Source organism: Coenobita brevimanus, chromosome 46 (assembly GCF_032717465.1).
Source record: "Coenobita brevimanus isolate Jiangsu-jjx chromosome 46, ASM3271746v2, whole genome shotgun sequence".
NCBI lineage: Eukaryota > Metazoa > Arthropoda > Malacostraca > Decapoda > Coenobitidae > Coenobita > Coenobita brevimanus.
Window position 1 is genome coordinate 36,335,690 of NC_136999.1, and position 16,794 is coordinate 36,352,483.

Genomic DNA, 16,794 nt, shown 5'->3' on the forward strand with positions numbered 1-16,794 from the left:
GTACAATATGTCATCTACAGTTTCATAATGGTAAAATGGCTTATTTCCTGGGGTCCTTTTAGGAAGGTTTCCTCCCTCCAGGAAGGTTATTACTTTGCTCCACACCTTATCAACTCTTTGAGCATCTCTAATCCTTTCTGCTGTTAATCCCACATACCTAACATCATTACGTGGTTGTAAGGCATTCTCTGTCAAGTCCGTGATAGCTCCTACCGGTCTACTCAGGGCATCTGGCACTGTGTGCTTAGCATCCTTCTTGTTCTTGACCTGATAAATATAATCTCTCATCTCTAAGATGTATCGAGACATTCGAAGGCAGTTTGTTCTTTTTCTAAAAATTGTGGTAAAAGGTTGATCTATGACAATGGTGAAGGGTTTACACCAAAGATAGTGATGGAAAATTATGCAGGAATTAACTATGGCCAGGCCTTCATTACCTGTCACTGACTATTTCCTCTTCGTTGCATTCAGTTTCTTCAAATAATATCCAGTGGGTCCTAAATGGTTATCATTATGATTCTCCATTGAGGCTCCACCAATATGAGTGTTGCTTGCATCTGTATGCAACTCAAATTTCCTGGTCTGGTCTGCCTTGGTTAACACTGGCACACGTATTAGCTTCTCCGTTAAAGTCACAAAAGCTTTCTCGCACTGATCAGTCCACTCAAACTTGGAATCTTTCCGCGTCAGGTTGGTTAATGGACAAGCCAACAATGAAAAATTTGGGATATGCTTTCTGTAAAAATTACACATCCTTAAAAATCTCCTAACCTGCGTCACAATCCTAGGTATTGGCATCTTTGGTATTGCTTCAACGTTCTTTGGGTCTGCCCTTATCCCCTTTTCTGAAACTATGTGACCCAGAAATTTCACTTCTCTACATCCAAAGTCACACTTGCCCAAGTAAGGCTCATGCCCATCTGTTCTAGCCTTTGAAAGGTCTCTCGCAATCTAATAACCAGCTTCTCAAAAGAATCTGCCCACAGAACTACATCATCAAGGTAATTCCGACACCATCCTTGCGTAATTAGATGTCTCAAGACTTCCTGCATTTTCCGTGTAAAGATTGCTGGACTGACTGGCAAACCAAAGGTTAGTCTTTTGAATGTATACAAGTTCAGCCCATGGGAAAAAGTTGTTAAATCTTTGGAAGGTTCATCTAACACTACTTGGTAGTATGCGTCTTTCATGTCCAAGATACAGTAAAAAATTTCCTTCCTGCCCTCTCCTCCACTAGCTCATCAAGCTTAGGTAGAGGCTGAAGATCTATCTTTATTTCTTGTTAAATCCCCGGTAATCAATACACATTCTCTTGGACCCATCTGGTTTGCTGACCAGCACAATTGGTGACAGATACACTGCTCTGGACACTTCTATGATGCCTTTAACATGTTCTGAATCATCTCGGCAAAAACTTTCTTAGATCTCTTCAGGTTTCTATACAGTGGCATCCTAACTGGTTCGTCATCTACCTTTTTAATATGTGCATCAGACACATTCAACCTGCCCAGCTCTTTCTCATCTAAAATAAATAGCTGGTCGTTCTCCAAAATGACTTCTCTCAGCTGTTTTCTGTGGTTATCAGCTATGTGTTTCCATTCACGTTTTCGAATTTTAGAGGAAAGCCCAGTCTTTCTATCACCGCCACCTGTGGTTTGATCACTGTGGGGAATTAAACTATTATCAGTATCACTTACTGCTGCAACGATCTCAGGCAGTTTATGGTCAGACCAGCCACATACTGAACATCCCCATACTGATGTTACCTTCACATCATTACGTATCCTTAGCCATCAAATGCTTGTATGTTTGGCAGAAGTTAACCAGAGATTCATTTTACCTTTAGGTTTGTCTTTTCCTAACGTGAAAGCAGTTTCACCACTCAACTGTCAAGCCTTAGGGGTGTTTTGATCATTATTCGGACGGTTATCCTTGTTCTGTTTTCCAGGGCACCCTACATGTCCTTGTCTTTGCCCGTGGGCCAAGCAGTCGAAACAGCTTCTAAGTGGCTGTTTCCTTGGGCACTGAGAATGGAGGTGCTTACTACCATCCTGACACCATGCCCATGGCTGTAGGTTGACTTCTGTCCTTTCTGAGCTAGCTACCACTTTCTTAACCTGTGTTCCCATAAAGCTCCTGCCACTTTCGAGTTCTGTCAAAAATTCCTGTCATGCTCTAACCTTTAAAGATTTTGAGTCTAGCCCTAATTGACTCTGGTACATTATCCAGAATTATCCCCTACCACATTTTCTCCTCACTTGGGGGTTCTGCCATTGGAATGCCCCACAGATGGCCCTATATTTTACCCTGAACTTATTCACAAACTCCAGGGGATCATCCTCCAGAGAACAGGTTAGGTTACTCAATTCTTGAAAAGCCTCAACGTCATTTCGAGGTGTATTGGACATTGCAACCAAAACCCTTTCCAAATCCTCAAATGTTCCGCCATTAGGACATTTCTGGAGCTCCCCATCAGCAAACATGTTTAGCTCCTTGTCCAGCCTATTAAAAGCAATGTGCTTACAGAACTCATCATCGTCACCTCCTAACTGTTTCACCTGTTGTATAACATCCGGATGGTGATTTGTGCCTGAATGCCATGCAACCTACTAAGAGATAATTCCTTGATATTGCTACAGTTGAATGAAGATTTGCCAAGACTTACATTAGAGTTAGGTCCAGCTGCAAAACACTGTTGTACATGAGGGTTATTTACTAACACTGCTGTCTTCCCTGGGGTTGAGTTCTATTTGCCATAGACATAACTAGGTTTTCTAACTTCTTCCTATTCTCTCATGCCTCAGCCTGTTCCTTAAGATGTTGTGCATGCATAATTGACATATTTTGAGTAAGCTCTTGGATATAACTGTGCAGGGCATCTGTTTCTGCTCCTACTGGGTCAACCTGGCTTGCAGGGCTCTCTTCCTGAACTTGGCCTGTGCCAGCCTCATCTTGATCTTCCTCACCACAATCATTTTCCCACTCAGCCATATTAGGGGTACTAATGATTATTTCTTAAAATCAAATTACTTCTCACAATGAATGAAACTGCACTATCCCACCACTGCCACCAGTGTGAGGGCCCTTATTCCTCTTCTAAGTGTCTGTCTTGATTCCACTCTAGTCAGTCTCTGTTAATTCAGACTTCAGGGAATCCTCAATCAAAGTTGATCTTTATGATTATTAATTCATCTTACTAATTAAAAGGATAATTGTGCAGTGGATGATCACTGTGAGTAGGTAATTATAAAGGAAACTTAAATTTGGGACTCACTTTACTTAACACTAAAAAGGTACAGTATATAAATGAGAAAAATATGCTAAGTACAACATAGTACTATTACGTCATTTGCTTATCCTTAACATAGCACCATGATCCATTCACTTATCCTTAACCAGCACCATGAGTCATTCACTTATCCTTAACACAGCACCATGAGTCATTCACTTATCCCTCTCTGCTTGGACCTGGTTCCCAAGGCTGTCCATGACCTAGAAACCGTTCCTGATGACCATTACGTCATTTGCTTATCCTTAACATAGCACCATGAGCCATTCACTTATCCTTAACCAGCACCATGAGTCATTCACTTATCCTTAACACAGCACCATGAGTCATTCACTTATCCCTCTCTGCTTGGACCTGGTTCCCAAGGCTGTCCATGACCTAGAAACCGTTCCTGATGATTCTGGGATCCAAATCTTTGTAGATCTTCTCCAACCCTCGGACCCTCGAACCCGTTCCTATAAATCCAACATTAGACTTAGGAGCGTTTAATCCTTGATATTACTTACTGTTTAACAAAACTGGCTTTACTTTGGATAATCTATCTATCTATATACCTAGGCTGCTTCCCCCAAGGAAAGGGAGGTAGCCGAGACAGGACGACACACTCCTCATTTTCTCATCCATTCAAACACATTCATTCGCATCTTAGCCCCAAGGGGAGAACGGACAGATCCTCACCGCACCACACCGCACAAGGGTCAACTGTGCAATGCAATCAGTGACTTCCGCAGCAGGGCCCGACAGCAGAGCTGGTTTACCCCTGCCACATCATAACAGACCCATCCCCTTACCCGCACCTGACCTGACTAGCTGATCAGACCAAATGCGGGAGAATATCCCCTCAGGGCTGCGTCATCACTTATTCATTCACAATTTCTCTCCATTTATTTCTGTCACGCACAGCCACTCTTCCATGCTCAACAGACATCCCTCTCGCATCCAGTGCTCTCTTCACACTGTCCATCCATCCTATTCGTGGTCTTCCTCTCAGCCTTACACCTTTCACATCAGATCTAGTTATCTTTTTCACCAATCGCTCATTATCCATTCTCTCCATATGCCCAAACCATTGCAACACCCTCTGCTCAACTCTACCAGCCATCTCCCGAACAACTCCAGTTCTCCTTCGCACTTCATCATTTCGCACTCGATCCATACGCATCACTCCACACATACTCCTCAGACACCTCATCTCCATTACATTCATACTTTTCCTCTCTGCTACATCCATATTCCATGTTTCAGCCCCATATAATGCAGTCGGTACCACAACACCCTCATACAACCTTCTCTTTACATCCATTCTAAGCGAACGACATCTAAACACTTTTTCATTCCTCCCAGCACCTTTCCTACTTCATTTATTCTAAACTTCACTTCTGCATCTATTCTTCCATCCACAGCAACATGTGACCCTAGATATTTAAAACACTCTACCTCCTCAAGCAACTCGCCATTCAAAGCTATATTCATCCCCCTACCATCTACCAACCTCGTATACTTCATCACTTTACTCTTATTCTCATTTACTTTCAATTTTCTCCTTTCACACACCCTTCCAAACTCCTCTACCAACTGTCTCAATCTCTCCTCTGAATCAGCCACCAGTGCAGTATCATCTGCAAACAGCAGCTGCTTCAGAATCCACTCTCCACCATCATCATTCATCAGACTCAGACCTCCACCTAAAACTCTTGCATTCACCTCCTTTACAACACCATGTAAATAAGTATTAAGCAAGGCGACATCACACATCCCTGTCGCAGCCCCACTCTCACAGGAAACCAGTCACTCACAGCATTTCCCACTCTTACACACGCTCTAGTATTTACATAAAAACTTTCCACCCCTTTTAGTAACCTACCATCAAGTCCATACAATCTTAAAACAGTCCACAAAGCCTCCCTATCAATTCTATCATACGCTTTCTCTAAATCCATGAATGCCCAAAACACATCCTTGCCTTTCGCTAAATACTTTTCACACACTTGTCTCACAGCAAACACCTGATCCACGCATCCCCTCCCTCTCCTAAAGCCACACTGCTCTTCACCAATCACTCCCTCTGTACCCTCTCTACCTCTCATAATTAGCACTCTACCATAAACCTTATCTACAACACTCAACAGACTTATACCCCTAAAGCTAGTACATTCATACTTATCACCCTTGCCTTTATAGAACGGGACCACACAAGCACTTGCCCAGTCAATTGGCACCATATCTTTCACAAAGCACACATTCACCAATCTTACTAACAAGTCAACAATAGTCACTCCACCACCTTTCACGCATTCCACAGCACACCCATCCATACCTGCAGCTTTCCCTGTTTTCATCTCCTTTACTGCCTTCTCCACTTCCTCCTTCATGATCAAAGAATCATTCAACTCTCCCAGCACATTTATTCCTTGCACCCTTCCATCTGCCACAATCTCAGCCACCCTTTCCTCCTCTACATTTAACAATCTTTCAAAATACTCTGCCCATCTCTTCCTTACTGCATCCATCTCAATTAACATCCTTCCATCCTCTGCTTTTACTTGTTCTTCCTTCCCAGACTCTCCCTTTCGCACCCTTTTCACCTCCTTCCAAAACATTTTCTTATTCTGTTGAAAATTCTCTGTAAGCCGCCTACCCCACCTCTCATCTGCTGCCACTTTAGCATCACGCACAGCCCTTCTCGCCCTATTCCTCTTTTCCTTATACCTTTCATATGACATCTCATCCTTCCTCTGCAGCCACACTTCATATGCACGTCTCTTCTCAGCCACAGCCATACTTACTTCCTCGCACCACCATTCACTTCCTTTTCTTACACCACCACCCACACGTCTCACACCACACACCTCTTCTGCATGCCCCACCACAGCACTCTTAAACAACTGCCATTCCTCCTCCACACTGCCATTTTCCTGATCTTTCAGTGCGTTCCACTCATCTTTCAATTTCTCCTGATACTCTATCTTTTTCTCTCTTTTATCCAACTCACTTTCAAAACCTCCCTGCCACACCTAACCCTCCTAGCTCTCACCCATCTCTTACCTACTCTTAACTTTCCCTCTACCAGGTAGTGGTCAGACATACCTCCACCCTCCCCTCTCAGAACTCTCACATCCAAGAATCTTCCTATTACATTCCTAGACACAACCACATAGTCCATCAAAGCTCTATCAACAACCCTTCCACCCTCCTGTCCCACCCATGTATACTTATAAATATCTTTCTTCTCAAACAGCGTATTTCCAATCACCATCTCTCGCTCAACACACATCGCTATCATTCGTTCCCCATTTTCATTTCTTCCAGGCACATCATGCATACCAACTACACCTTCAACTGCTACATTTCCCACTCTAGCATTCAGATCTCCCATCATTACCACATTCACATTCGCTCCAAAACTCTGCAGACACTCATCAACATCATTCCAGAAAGACTCCCTCTCTTCTTCATCCCTTTCACTACCAGGCCCATATGCACTCACAAACACCCACAACTCACGTTCAAATTTCGCTTTCACCCACATCAGTCTCGATGACATCTCCTTCCATTCAATCACACAGTGCTGTACTTCCGGACTCACTAACAAGGCCACACCTTCTCCTACCCTTCCTCTATCAACACCTGACAATCTTCCATTCACACTTCCAAACATAGACTCACCCTTCCCTTTCATCTTCGTTTTACTCAAAGCTAACACATCCAACTTTCTTCTCACAAACATTCTCCCAATCTCCTCCCTTTTAGCCTCAATTGTACTACATCCACGCACATTCATTGACCCAATCTTCAGGGTACGGGGATAACTCCATCCCCCATCCCTTTCTCTGGCCTGTCCCTTTTTAGGAACTAAAAAACAGAGGAGGGGGTCCCTAGTCCCCTCACCCCGCCCCTTTTAGTCGCCTTTTATGACACGCAGGGAATACAGTGGCAGTATTCTTCCTAACACAACCTGGCTGCAGAGTAGTAGTACCACCCCATAGTGCGGCCAGATTGTGTCCCCCCCGCCACAGGGGGTACTTTGGATAATGAGGAACATAAATTGAGTATTCTTATCTTACTCCTTAGCTTAACTAAGCATTGCGGAGTTAAGTACACCTCTATGTCATGATATATTAACAGTTACACCATGTTTCTCAGAGGGACTTCGGTCATATTATCAATGAAAAAACCCTTTGGGTCACTACACCACTTGGATGTGGACTGTTTCCTTAAGTTTGGGTATGGTCTCCTTTAACAGTCTTACACTAAGTGAATCTCAGTCACTAACTATTTACACAAATCCATCTACCCTACTCTAATTTTTTCACACTTCGCAAAGTCCAGTGACCACGAAGGACACGAAAAGAAAATGTCGAAGTTATGTGGACTGAAATTTAAGACACTTTTCCAGAGACAATGAACAAACGAAGCCTCTGAAAAAAAGCGCATACATTTTACTGATAATTCTGAGGACATAATTTGCACATTAGAAACCGTCCTCGTTTTATAAGTACTTAACTTTTAGTTCATAAGGCATTATATCTTAAGACAGTTCATCATACAGGGTGTCCCAGGAAATGTCTGCCAAACTTCAGTAAGATATTTTAGGGCTGATTTTGAGTACGAAAATGCTATATCAACATTATTCCACTTTGCGACAATAATGGAGCTAGTTTTGTTTGTTTGTTTCTGAGGAAGAAGTCAACAGCTAGAAGCCCAGAAAAGTGTTTCCTTTAAGAAACAGTAAAAGAAAGTTGAATTCGATGTCCGTTCATTTCAAGATCCTTGGACATAATGCGTTTAGAAGACTGTTGGTCATAGGTAGACAGTTACAGAGTTCACCTGTTGCGTACATGAAGGACTGGGAGTATTGGTTAGCTTGTGCATAAGAAAACTGGACAGACAAGGGGTGAGTTTCCTGACAGGTGGGTGCTACACACCCGTCGTAGTGGTGGAGGGATGCAAACAGACAGAGGAGCTGTGACCACTGAAGTAACGATAGAAAAGAGATTAAGATGCAACATTGCAGCGATGAGACAGAAGCTGAAAGGAGTCAGTAAGAGAATGAGTTAATGATACGAAAATTCTTTGACTGATAACCATATGGGTTAACAATCATACAGACCATTCCACCGATATGGTCATCAGTAATAATTGTACCCTCATATCGGCTGAGAATTCATTCCGTATTGATACATAATTTTCTACTCAAAATTATCCCTAGAAAAAAAGTGAAATTTGACAGACAAATCCCAGGACACCCTGTATGTACTGCAGAAGGTCATGGTAACTTTTTTTTTTTTTTTAACTTAACGTGACATACTCTTCCCAAACCTAACAGATTAACCTAACTGACTAATAAGCTAACTTAACCTAATCCTAAGAAAACAAGCCTAGCTTCACCTAGACTTTCCTGGTTAATAAAAGTTGCAACACTGGTACACAGAATGGAAATCAGCAACAGTATAGACGAAAATGTTCGAGTAATATCCTTTCTATTTCTGAATTATACATTATCCTTTGCTCTAGAATTCGAGGGTGGTACACGGCCTTATCTATTTACTACAAAAATTCCCATTCTGTTTCTGTTTGTTTTTACCCTCTAATTAACCAAAACGGTTCATTACAGTGCAACAATATTTCGATCAATGTTTCTAAAATGCGCTAACATAAAGAATGCGTAAAAATAAAACGGGTGCAATGGGCCTCCAGTTACCCAAAATGTTAAGTAATACACGTCTGGATGTTATATTGCGCGGTAAATGCGGCAGGGCATATCCGTGGAGTTTCATGTGTCTGCAGAGAGAGAGAGAGAGAGAGAGAGAGAGAGAGAGAGAGAGAGAGTTTGTCTGCCAGTCTGTGTGTCCTCTATGGATATCGAGGGGGATGCTTATAGAACACTTTTAACAGCTCTGACAGGTGAAACTTCTTACAATGAATTTAAACTTTTAAAACGTGTAAACGGCCATACCAGTCAACGGCCATACCACGTTGAGTACACCGCTTCCCGTCCGATCAGCGAAGTTAAGCAACGTTGGGTCTGGTTAGTACTTGGATGGGTGACCGCCTGGGAACACCAGATGCTGTTGGCATCCCTACGTGTCAAGTGGGGTTGGTGGAGGATTAGTGCTCCTCCCTGTAAAACAATTAACTCTAAGCCCTTGGCCACCCCGTCTGGGATACATGGCGTCTGGCAATGAATGAATGAATGAAAAAAACGTGTACATTACATAAGCTAAAGTGGCTCCTCTGATGGCCAAGATTATAGTTAATCAGTAATACTCAAGTCAGCGTGGTGGAAAGATGGTAGCCAAATATCGTTGAATTTCTTCTCCAGTCATATTATTATGTACAGAGGGTCGGATGGGTAGGTAAACTGATTGGTGGGATGAGTGAGCAGTGATGATAGGTAGGTGGGTGGGTAGTGAGAAAATACGTCCATGGTAGAAGCAGGTCCATGGAGAATATAACCCTGGGGGAAATGGGCCCAAGGGCAAAATGGGATCCCGAGGGTCTTCTCCCACAAGGAGTGGCCATCCAGTGTCCCAGGTAATGAACGATCATAGGGTTTTACCCAGGCAACGCCGGGTACCTCTTCCATTTTTTTTTTTTTTTTATCATTGTGGGTATCACTCAGTGACTTACAAGAAGAAAATTCTTGTCGTATAAATGACTGAAGCCTAACCGTATATCAGTTGAAGCCTAATCGTTTATCATTTAATCTTAATCGTATTGCAGCTGAAGCTTATATGATTAAGATCAAATGATATACAGTTAAGTTGAAGCTTAATCGTATATCAGTTGAAACCTAATCATACATCAGTTCAAGCCTACTCGTAAATCAGTTGATGCATAATTGTATGATTTGAAGCCTAATCATATACGAGTCGGTGACTAATAGTATATCAGGTGATGCCTAATCGTATATCAGTTGAACTGTATATCACTTGTAGCCAAATTGTATATCAGCTGAAGCCTACTTGTATATCACAAGAAGCCTAATCGCATATCAGTTGAAGCCTATTTGTATATCACTTGAATCCAAATCGTATATGACTTGAAACCAAAATCGTATATCAGTTGAAGCCTACTTGTATATAACTTGAAGTCAAATTGTATATCAGTTGAAACCTACTTGTGTATCACTTGAAGCCAAACCGTATATCAGTTGAAGCCCCAGTATACATCATTTGATGCCAAATCGCATATCAGTTGTAGTCTAATCGTATATCAGTTGAGGCCTAATCGTATATCAGTTGAGCCCTAATCGAATCAGTTTTTTTTTTTTTTTTTTTTTTTTAAATAACAGAACGGAGGAAGGAAAAACAAATGGAGAAAAAAAATAATCCATACACCAGATTAATGGTGTCCTCTGTTCATAAAATGTCTGTAACAGTTAGACTTGAACAGCTGTAGGTTGAAATTTGGAGGAAAACAACTCTGGGGAAGCGAGTTCCAGAGAGATGCAGTTCGGGGAATGAAAGAATTCTGATAGGCAGAAGTTCTGCAATATGGTTGAGTGACATTCCAGTCATGAGCGCTACCAGATGCCCGTGTAGCACGAGGGAAGGCATGGAGAGGTGGCACCATGGACGCAACTTCATCTGAGCATTTGCCAAAAAAATATCTGTAAAATAATGCAAGGGAGGCAACATTCCTTCTTACTTGCAGGGGAGGTAGTTTATATGTAATGGCAGGGTTGTTAATGATTCTAACAGCTTTATTCTGAATTTTGTCTAGTTGTCTTAATGCAACCTCTCCACAACCATTCCACAAGGGTGAGCAATATTCAAGCTGAGAGCGCACATGACTCTTATAAATTATAGCTAACTGCTCATCGGCGAAGAAGTTACGGACTCTGTACAATAATCCAAGTTTCTTTGAGGCGGTTTTAGCAAGTGATCTGACATGAGAGGTCCAGCTGAGGGCACTGTTAAGTGAGACACCAAGAATTTCAATACTTTTGGAGATGGGAACATTAGTAGCACTGAAGGTAATGTACGAATCTGGCAATATCTGTCTATTAGTAAACTGTATATATTTAGTTTTACTAGCATTAAAAGAGACAAGGTTGTTTTGTCCCCATTCACTGATTGTAGATAGATCTTGATTTATGGAGATGGCTGTATTGAGCTGAGAGGTAGAGATATTAGACTTTGTAAATGGATGTCTGAGTGTGAATGAACTATGTAGTGTTGAGTCATCTGCATATGAGTGAATGGGATTGTGAGTGACAGATAAGAGATCATTAATATGAACCAGAAATAGGGTTGGCGCCAGAACTGATCCCTGCGGCACGCCGGCGTTAATTGAGTGGAAATTCGAATATACATCATCTACTTTTACTCTTATTTTCCTGTCACTAAGATAAGAAGAAATCAAAGGAACAAAAGACGTTAGTCCATAGCAAGGGAGTTTGGACAGCAGGGAACGGTGCCATACTCTGTCGAAAGCTTTAGAGATATCAAGAGCTACTGCATGAGTTTCTCCAAAAAGATCAATTGATTGATGGATGGTATGAGTTAAGAGATTGAGTATGTCAATGGTGGATCTTTCGTGGCGAAAACCGTATTGTCTATCATTAATTAAGTTGTTGGATTCAAGATGTTTAACAATATGCTTATTAATTAAAGTTTCAAATACCTTACCAAGAGAAGATGTGATAGCTATTGGTCTGTAATTGGAGGGGTCAGACGAACTTCCTTTCTTCGGAACTGGGTGGATATTGGCTTCTTTCCATGAATTTGGGAATAAAGAAGTACGTATGCATAGTCTGAATAATTTAGCTAGGACAGAGGCAAGTTCAGGGGAACACTTTTGTTGACTCGCCATCGTATATTACCTGACTCGTAATCGTATATCACTGAAGTAAAATCGTATATCAATTGGAGAGTAATCGTATATCAGTATGCTTTAAGAGGTAAAGGAGACGATCACAGCTGTGTTCACGGTTTGGTGCCGAATCACAGCTGTGTTCACGATCTGATGCCGAATCACAGCTGTGTTCACGATCTGATGCCGAATCACAGCTGTGTTCACGATTTAATGACATGCTTATCTGTTTCTACTGTCCGCAAAAAATATTTGTTTGGCCATGGGGAGAGGATGGAGAATGAGAGAATGACCATGGAACGGGTGACCATAGACGAGATGGGGGGATAGAGTGGAGATATATATGAGAGAGGGGGAAGCTGGACGGAGGGTACATAAATGGCAATGGACAGGGAGGCGTAGAGGGCGATTTGTTTGTGGCCAACAGTCTCTGGATTAAGGCGTCTGGTAATAGACAGATAGGGAGTACGAGTATAATACTTTGTAAAGGTATATTGTTGCTCTGTGTGACTACATGATTATATAAGTAAATTTTTACTCAGCAGTAATAGGTTAAGTATTTGTGTAGGTACAATTTTAACTGGTAAAATAGAGTTTTGTAAGTAAAGTATTTCTTCATATGGGTAAAATATTGCGTTGTTTAGGTAAATATTCTCTTTCTACAGGTACACATCATTTACTTGACAAACCTGGGGATAAATCACTTACTTCATAAACTTTGAAGGGAAGAGATGGGTGGTGGTGGCAAGAACCAGGCCTCTGTCAGCAGTCCAGGTGGCCACTCGTTGAGGCAGAGTAGATGAATCACTGTACGGCAACGACGAGTACAGCTTCACTCTGAAAACATCAACAAAAGTAACGCCTTAAGATACAAAATGAAGACCACTTGTATTAATAACACTATCAACAATAGCAAAAAAACTGCGGCAAAGGCGACAGTAATGATGCTGTTGATAATGATGATACACATTGGTTTCTTATTCAGTTTCTTCACTCTTAGTTATTCTCTCAGGGTACTCCCTTCTCCCTTTATCCACGACACACTTCTCAGTTTTACCATGCATAGGAAAATCACATGAAGAGGCAAACCTAAGCATAGTTTATTCCCCACTCTAATGTCAACAGTACTTCCTAACATCTTTTTCTCTATGTATTCAGTCAGGCACCTTTGATCATTATCACCAGTCTCACAGTATCACGTAAACTTGAAATATTATGGCCTTTAATCCTAATAAGCAACCCTCAGTCACTGTCCGTTGTCCGTCTTCTCTTCCACTTCAGAACAGCCTATTACATTATTTTCACAGGGCCATTTTTCACTCCCTCATTTATCACAAAACCCTGTAACTTTGGGGTGATCATTCCACCTAGTTGATACCCAAACCTGTCCTTCTCTTCACCTACAGTAGAACCAGGTGTAGCCGCTGTGACCAGTACCCCTTTCACTGAATTATGGTTGAACTTGACAATATACACCGTGATTATTTTTATGCTTTAGCAGTCTTCCATTACAAATTATTATTCGTCAATCTTTAATAAAGCAACTCCTTTCCACTAAAGCATGCAAGTAACTTACACACTTCACGCCCTCCCGCTATATATGTTGGAATCATGATAGGTGAAGCTTTTTTAGTGTTCCTATGATTATTACGCAATTATTGTGCGTTTATAAGAGTTACTTCCTGTCAGTCAGGATGACTTCCATTCCCACCCATGAGGCGTCTTCCTGGGGTCGTTTTTAAGGAAATCCCCTTGGCACAGACATTAGCCACCAATCCAAGAAATTTGTGTGTGACGGCAAGCTGTTCTTTGTTACATTTTTGGAGCACTTTCGTGCTCAAAGCACAGGCTTGCCGTAGCAAGCTGTTCTGAGTGTTTGTAATGCACCATGAACTGATAAGTTGTTGGCATGCGCTGCTTTGGTGTTCAATACACATCGCACAGATAGACAGCAATATTGGCACAGTTACGAATGGTAGCTAATTGATCGCAGGCTCTCCTCTCTCTGTGTCTCACGCACGCGCCCTCTGATGCCACGACAATTCTCCTAACTCCTAAAACGTTTTCTCTATGCGTTTTCTTAGAATTTCGCTCACTACGTTCGCCACTGATTCTTCATACACTCCATTTCACTCGCATTTATTCCTGAAACACCCATCTATTCCATTTACTTTATACTGGCAAAGTCAGACTTCCATCATTTCACCCATTAGTCAATACAGTAAGTGGTCATCAACTGAAAAAGAAAAAAAAAAAAAGCTAAATTAGAATAGGTACGAAGGTCGTAAGTTGGATGTCCTGAGCCTGCAGGGGGCCGGTAGATTTACGGTGTGGTGGGCACCATTAGCCAGAGGATTATCAACATAGCGGTGCGGCTATTGGCTGCCACGGTGACGACACGCCTGTTGACGCTGGGCAACGGACATTTGTTGAAGAATGGGTGACACTAAAAAAAAAAATGGCCCTGAAAGTGAATAGTGTTTAATGAATTTTTGCATATGACGTTTTTTGGCGCATCCACAGGTGTGTGCAGTTTGATTGAAAACGACTGTGTAGGAGCAGCTGTGCGCTCCTCTCGCTCTCTCTCTCTCTCTCTCTCTCTCTCTCTCTCTCTCTCTCTCTCTCTCTCTCATGGGCGCATGCTCTCTGATGGCACGCTGCTCTCACTGGAAATGGTCGACCTCGGGAATCATTGTCACCACGTGAACATGGACACACTTGCTCAAGCTACTGCGTCAGAAAAAAATGGAAAACAGAAAGATCTAAAGATATATTTGAAAATTGCCTCAGTGGTTAGCCACAAATTCGGCCTCCTAAGGGCAGTGCTGGCCATCCCGGCCTCGAGGCCGTAACAGTAGCGGCCTCAAAATGGCCTCGGAGGCCAATGCCACCATGTCTATATTCTTCCCCATGCTAAGTTACCCCTGTACCCAATTTTAAGCCTCCTGGGGGCTCCGGTATGGCCGGCTGTAAAACTTTTATAGAACACACCATACAATGATTGAGAATTTTAGTAGTGTAGAATTAACAAAATTAATACAACTTGCTTCAATAGCAGTTTTAGCTAATCTAGCAAGAAGTGCTAAAAATGTCGGAACACCAGGAAAATTCCTCTGCGAGGGATGACTGAACAGTTTCTTGATCAGTGCGACTTACTCAAAATTTCTGATGGCTAAATGTGGGTTAATATCGGATTAAAAGGATTACCTGAATGTTGTCTGATCATCGTTGATAATGGCGATGAGTGAGTCAGTGCGAGAGAACGTCTTGTGAAGGTGATGAAGGGCGTGGAGGCGGTGGAGAGGGAGGCGAGTGAAGGCAAGCAGCCTCGTTGTCTGAATCATCAGCAGGTGAGTTTTGAAGGAAGACTCGGCAAAAGTGGACAGGAAGTCCGGGTCGTCACTCACCACCACCACAGTCATGCACCAAACCACATCTTTCAGCTGTAATTGACACCAGTTTAATAAGGAAGTTGTTAAGAGCTTCTGGTATCATGTTGTTTTTCCTGGTTGTTAATAATCTGTTTTATATCTACCAAGTTTCACACTGTACATGAGTGAGTTTTCAAGTGTATTTGAAAACATTAAAAGGTTTGCACTTCGACTTCTTAACTAATTGAACTTGGAAACCATTTTATTTAAAATGTTCTTCATCCCACATCCAGCAGCACTAAGCATTATACAGTCACAGTCGGTAAAGATGACCCAGCTACCACTGTTCTACTGTGCCCTTTCTGCCAGCACGTCGTAGAGGGGTGGTATGGGTTTTAAATTTTGGGATTTAGAAGGAAAGACGGACGAAAGTTAATTGCGAAAGACGAGCAGGGAGTTAAAAAGTGTTGGCAAAAAGATATATCAATCTCTCTATCTTTTAATGGCCAGACGTCTTAATCCGTATGAGGGGGCCACAAAGAAATCTCCTCCAGGTCGCCCTGTCCCCTTCCATTTTGATCCACTCCCCCCATCTTACACCCCCTCTCTCATATACCTCTCTACTCAATCCTATCGCATCCTAGGTCTCCTCCTCCCTCGCCCTCCCTCCCCCACATCACTTCCATACACTCCTAGTTAGTCTCTCACCCTCCATCCTCTCCATGTGGCGAAGCCATCCTAATGTATTTCTCCTAACGCTTTCTATCACATCTACATCGAGAACACAATGCCCTTTACTTCATTTGCCAGTCTGGCTTTCCTTGTAATGCTCCTCTCAGATAACCCATTTCCACTGCTCTCACTCTTGTACCCTTCCAACAAGGACCCGGCTTCGCTTCCATTTGTCAGAGTGGAGATTACAATATTGTCATGCAGCAACTTTTTTGCTTCCATTCTCACTTACTGCTGTCAGGGAATAATCAGCCTTTATTCCCTGCTATACCATTTCAATCACTTAATCCTCCAAATTTCCAGCCTCACTCATCACACTTCCCATATACTTAAATGCACTCACAGTTTCCATTTCATCACTATCCAGCCACACTGCCTAGGTAAACTCTTTCACATTTGTCTTCCAACTTGTACTTCTCTTTCTGCCTGAAAGTTTGCTCTCATTCATCCTGTCCGAACGAAGGGTGACAATTCCCAGACCACTTACCATCACCTAATTGCCTTAACATCCTGTATCTCTAAAGTTTTTGAATGGATTCCTAACAAAAAAAAAAAAAAAGGCATTTTTCCTCCCACAACCTTCTT

At 42.2% G+C, this 16,794-nt stretch overlaps 1 non-coding gene across 1 annotated transcript; it reads left to right on the plus strand.

Annotated features, from left to right (window-relative positions):
* The first annotated feature begins 9,247 nt into the window (after nt 1-9,247).
* Nucleotides 9,248-9,366, plus strand: LOC145398881 (5S ribosomal RNA). The gene has a single exon (XR_013897213.1). It is a non-coding gene; the product is annotated as a 5S ribosomal RNA (ribosomal RNA).
* Nucleotides 9,367-16,794: the final 7,428 nt, after the last annotated feature.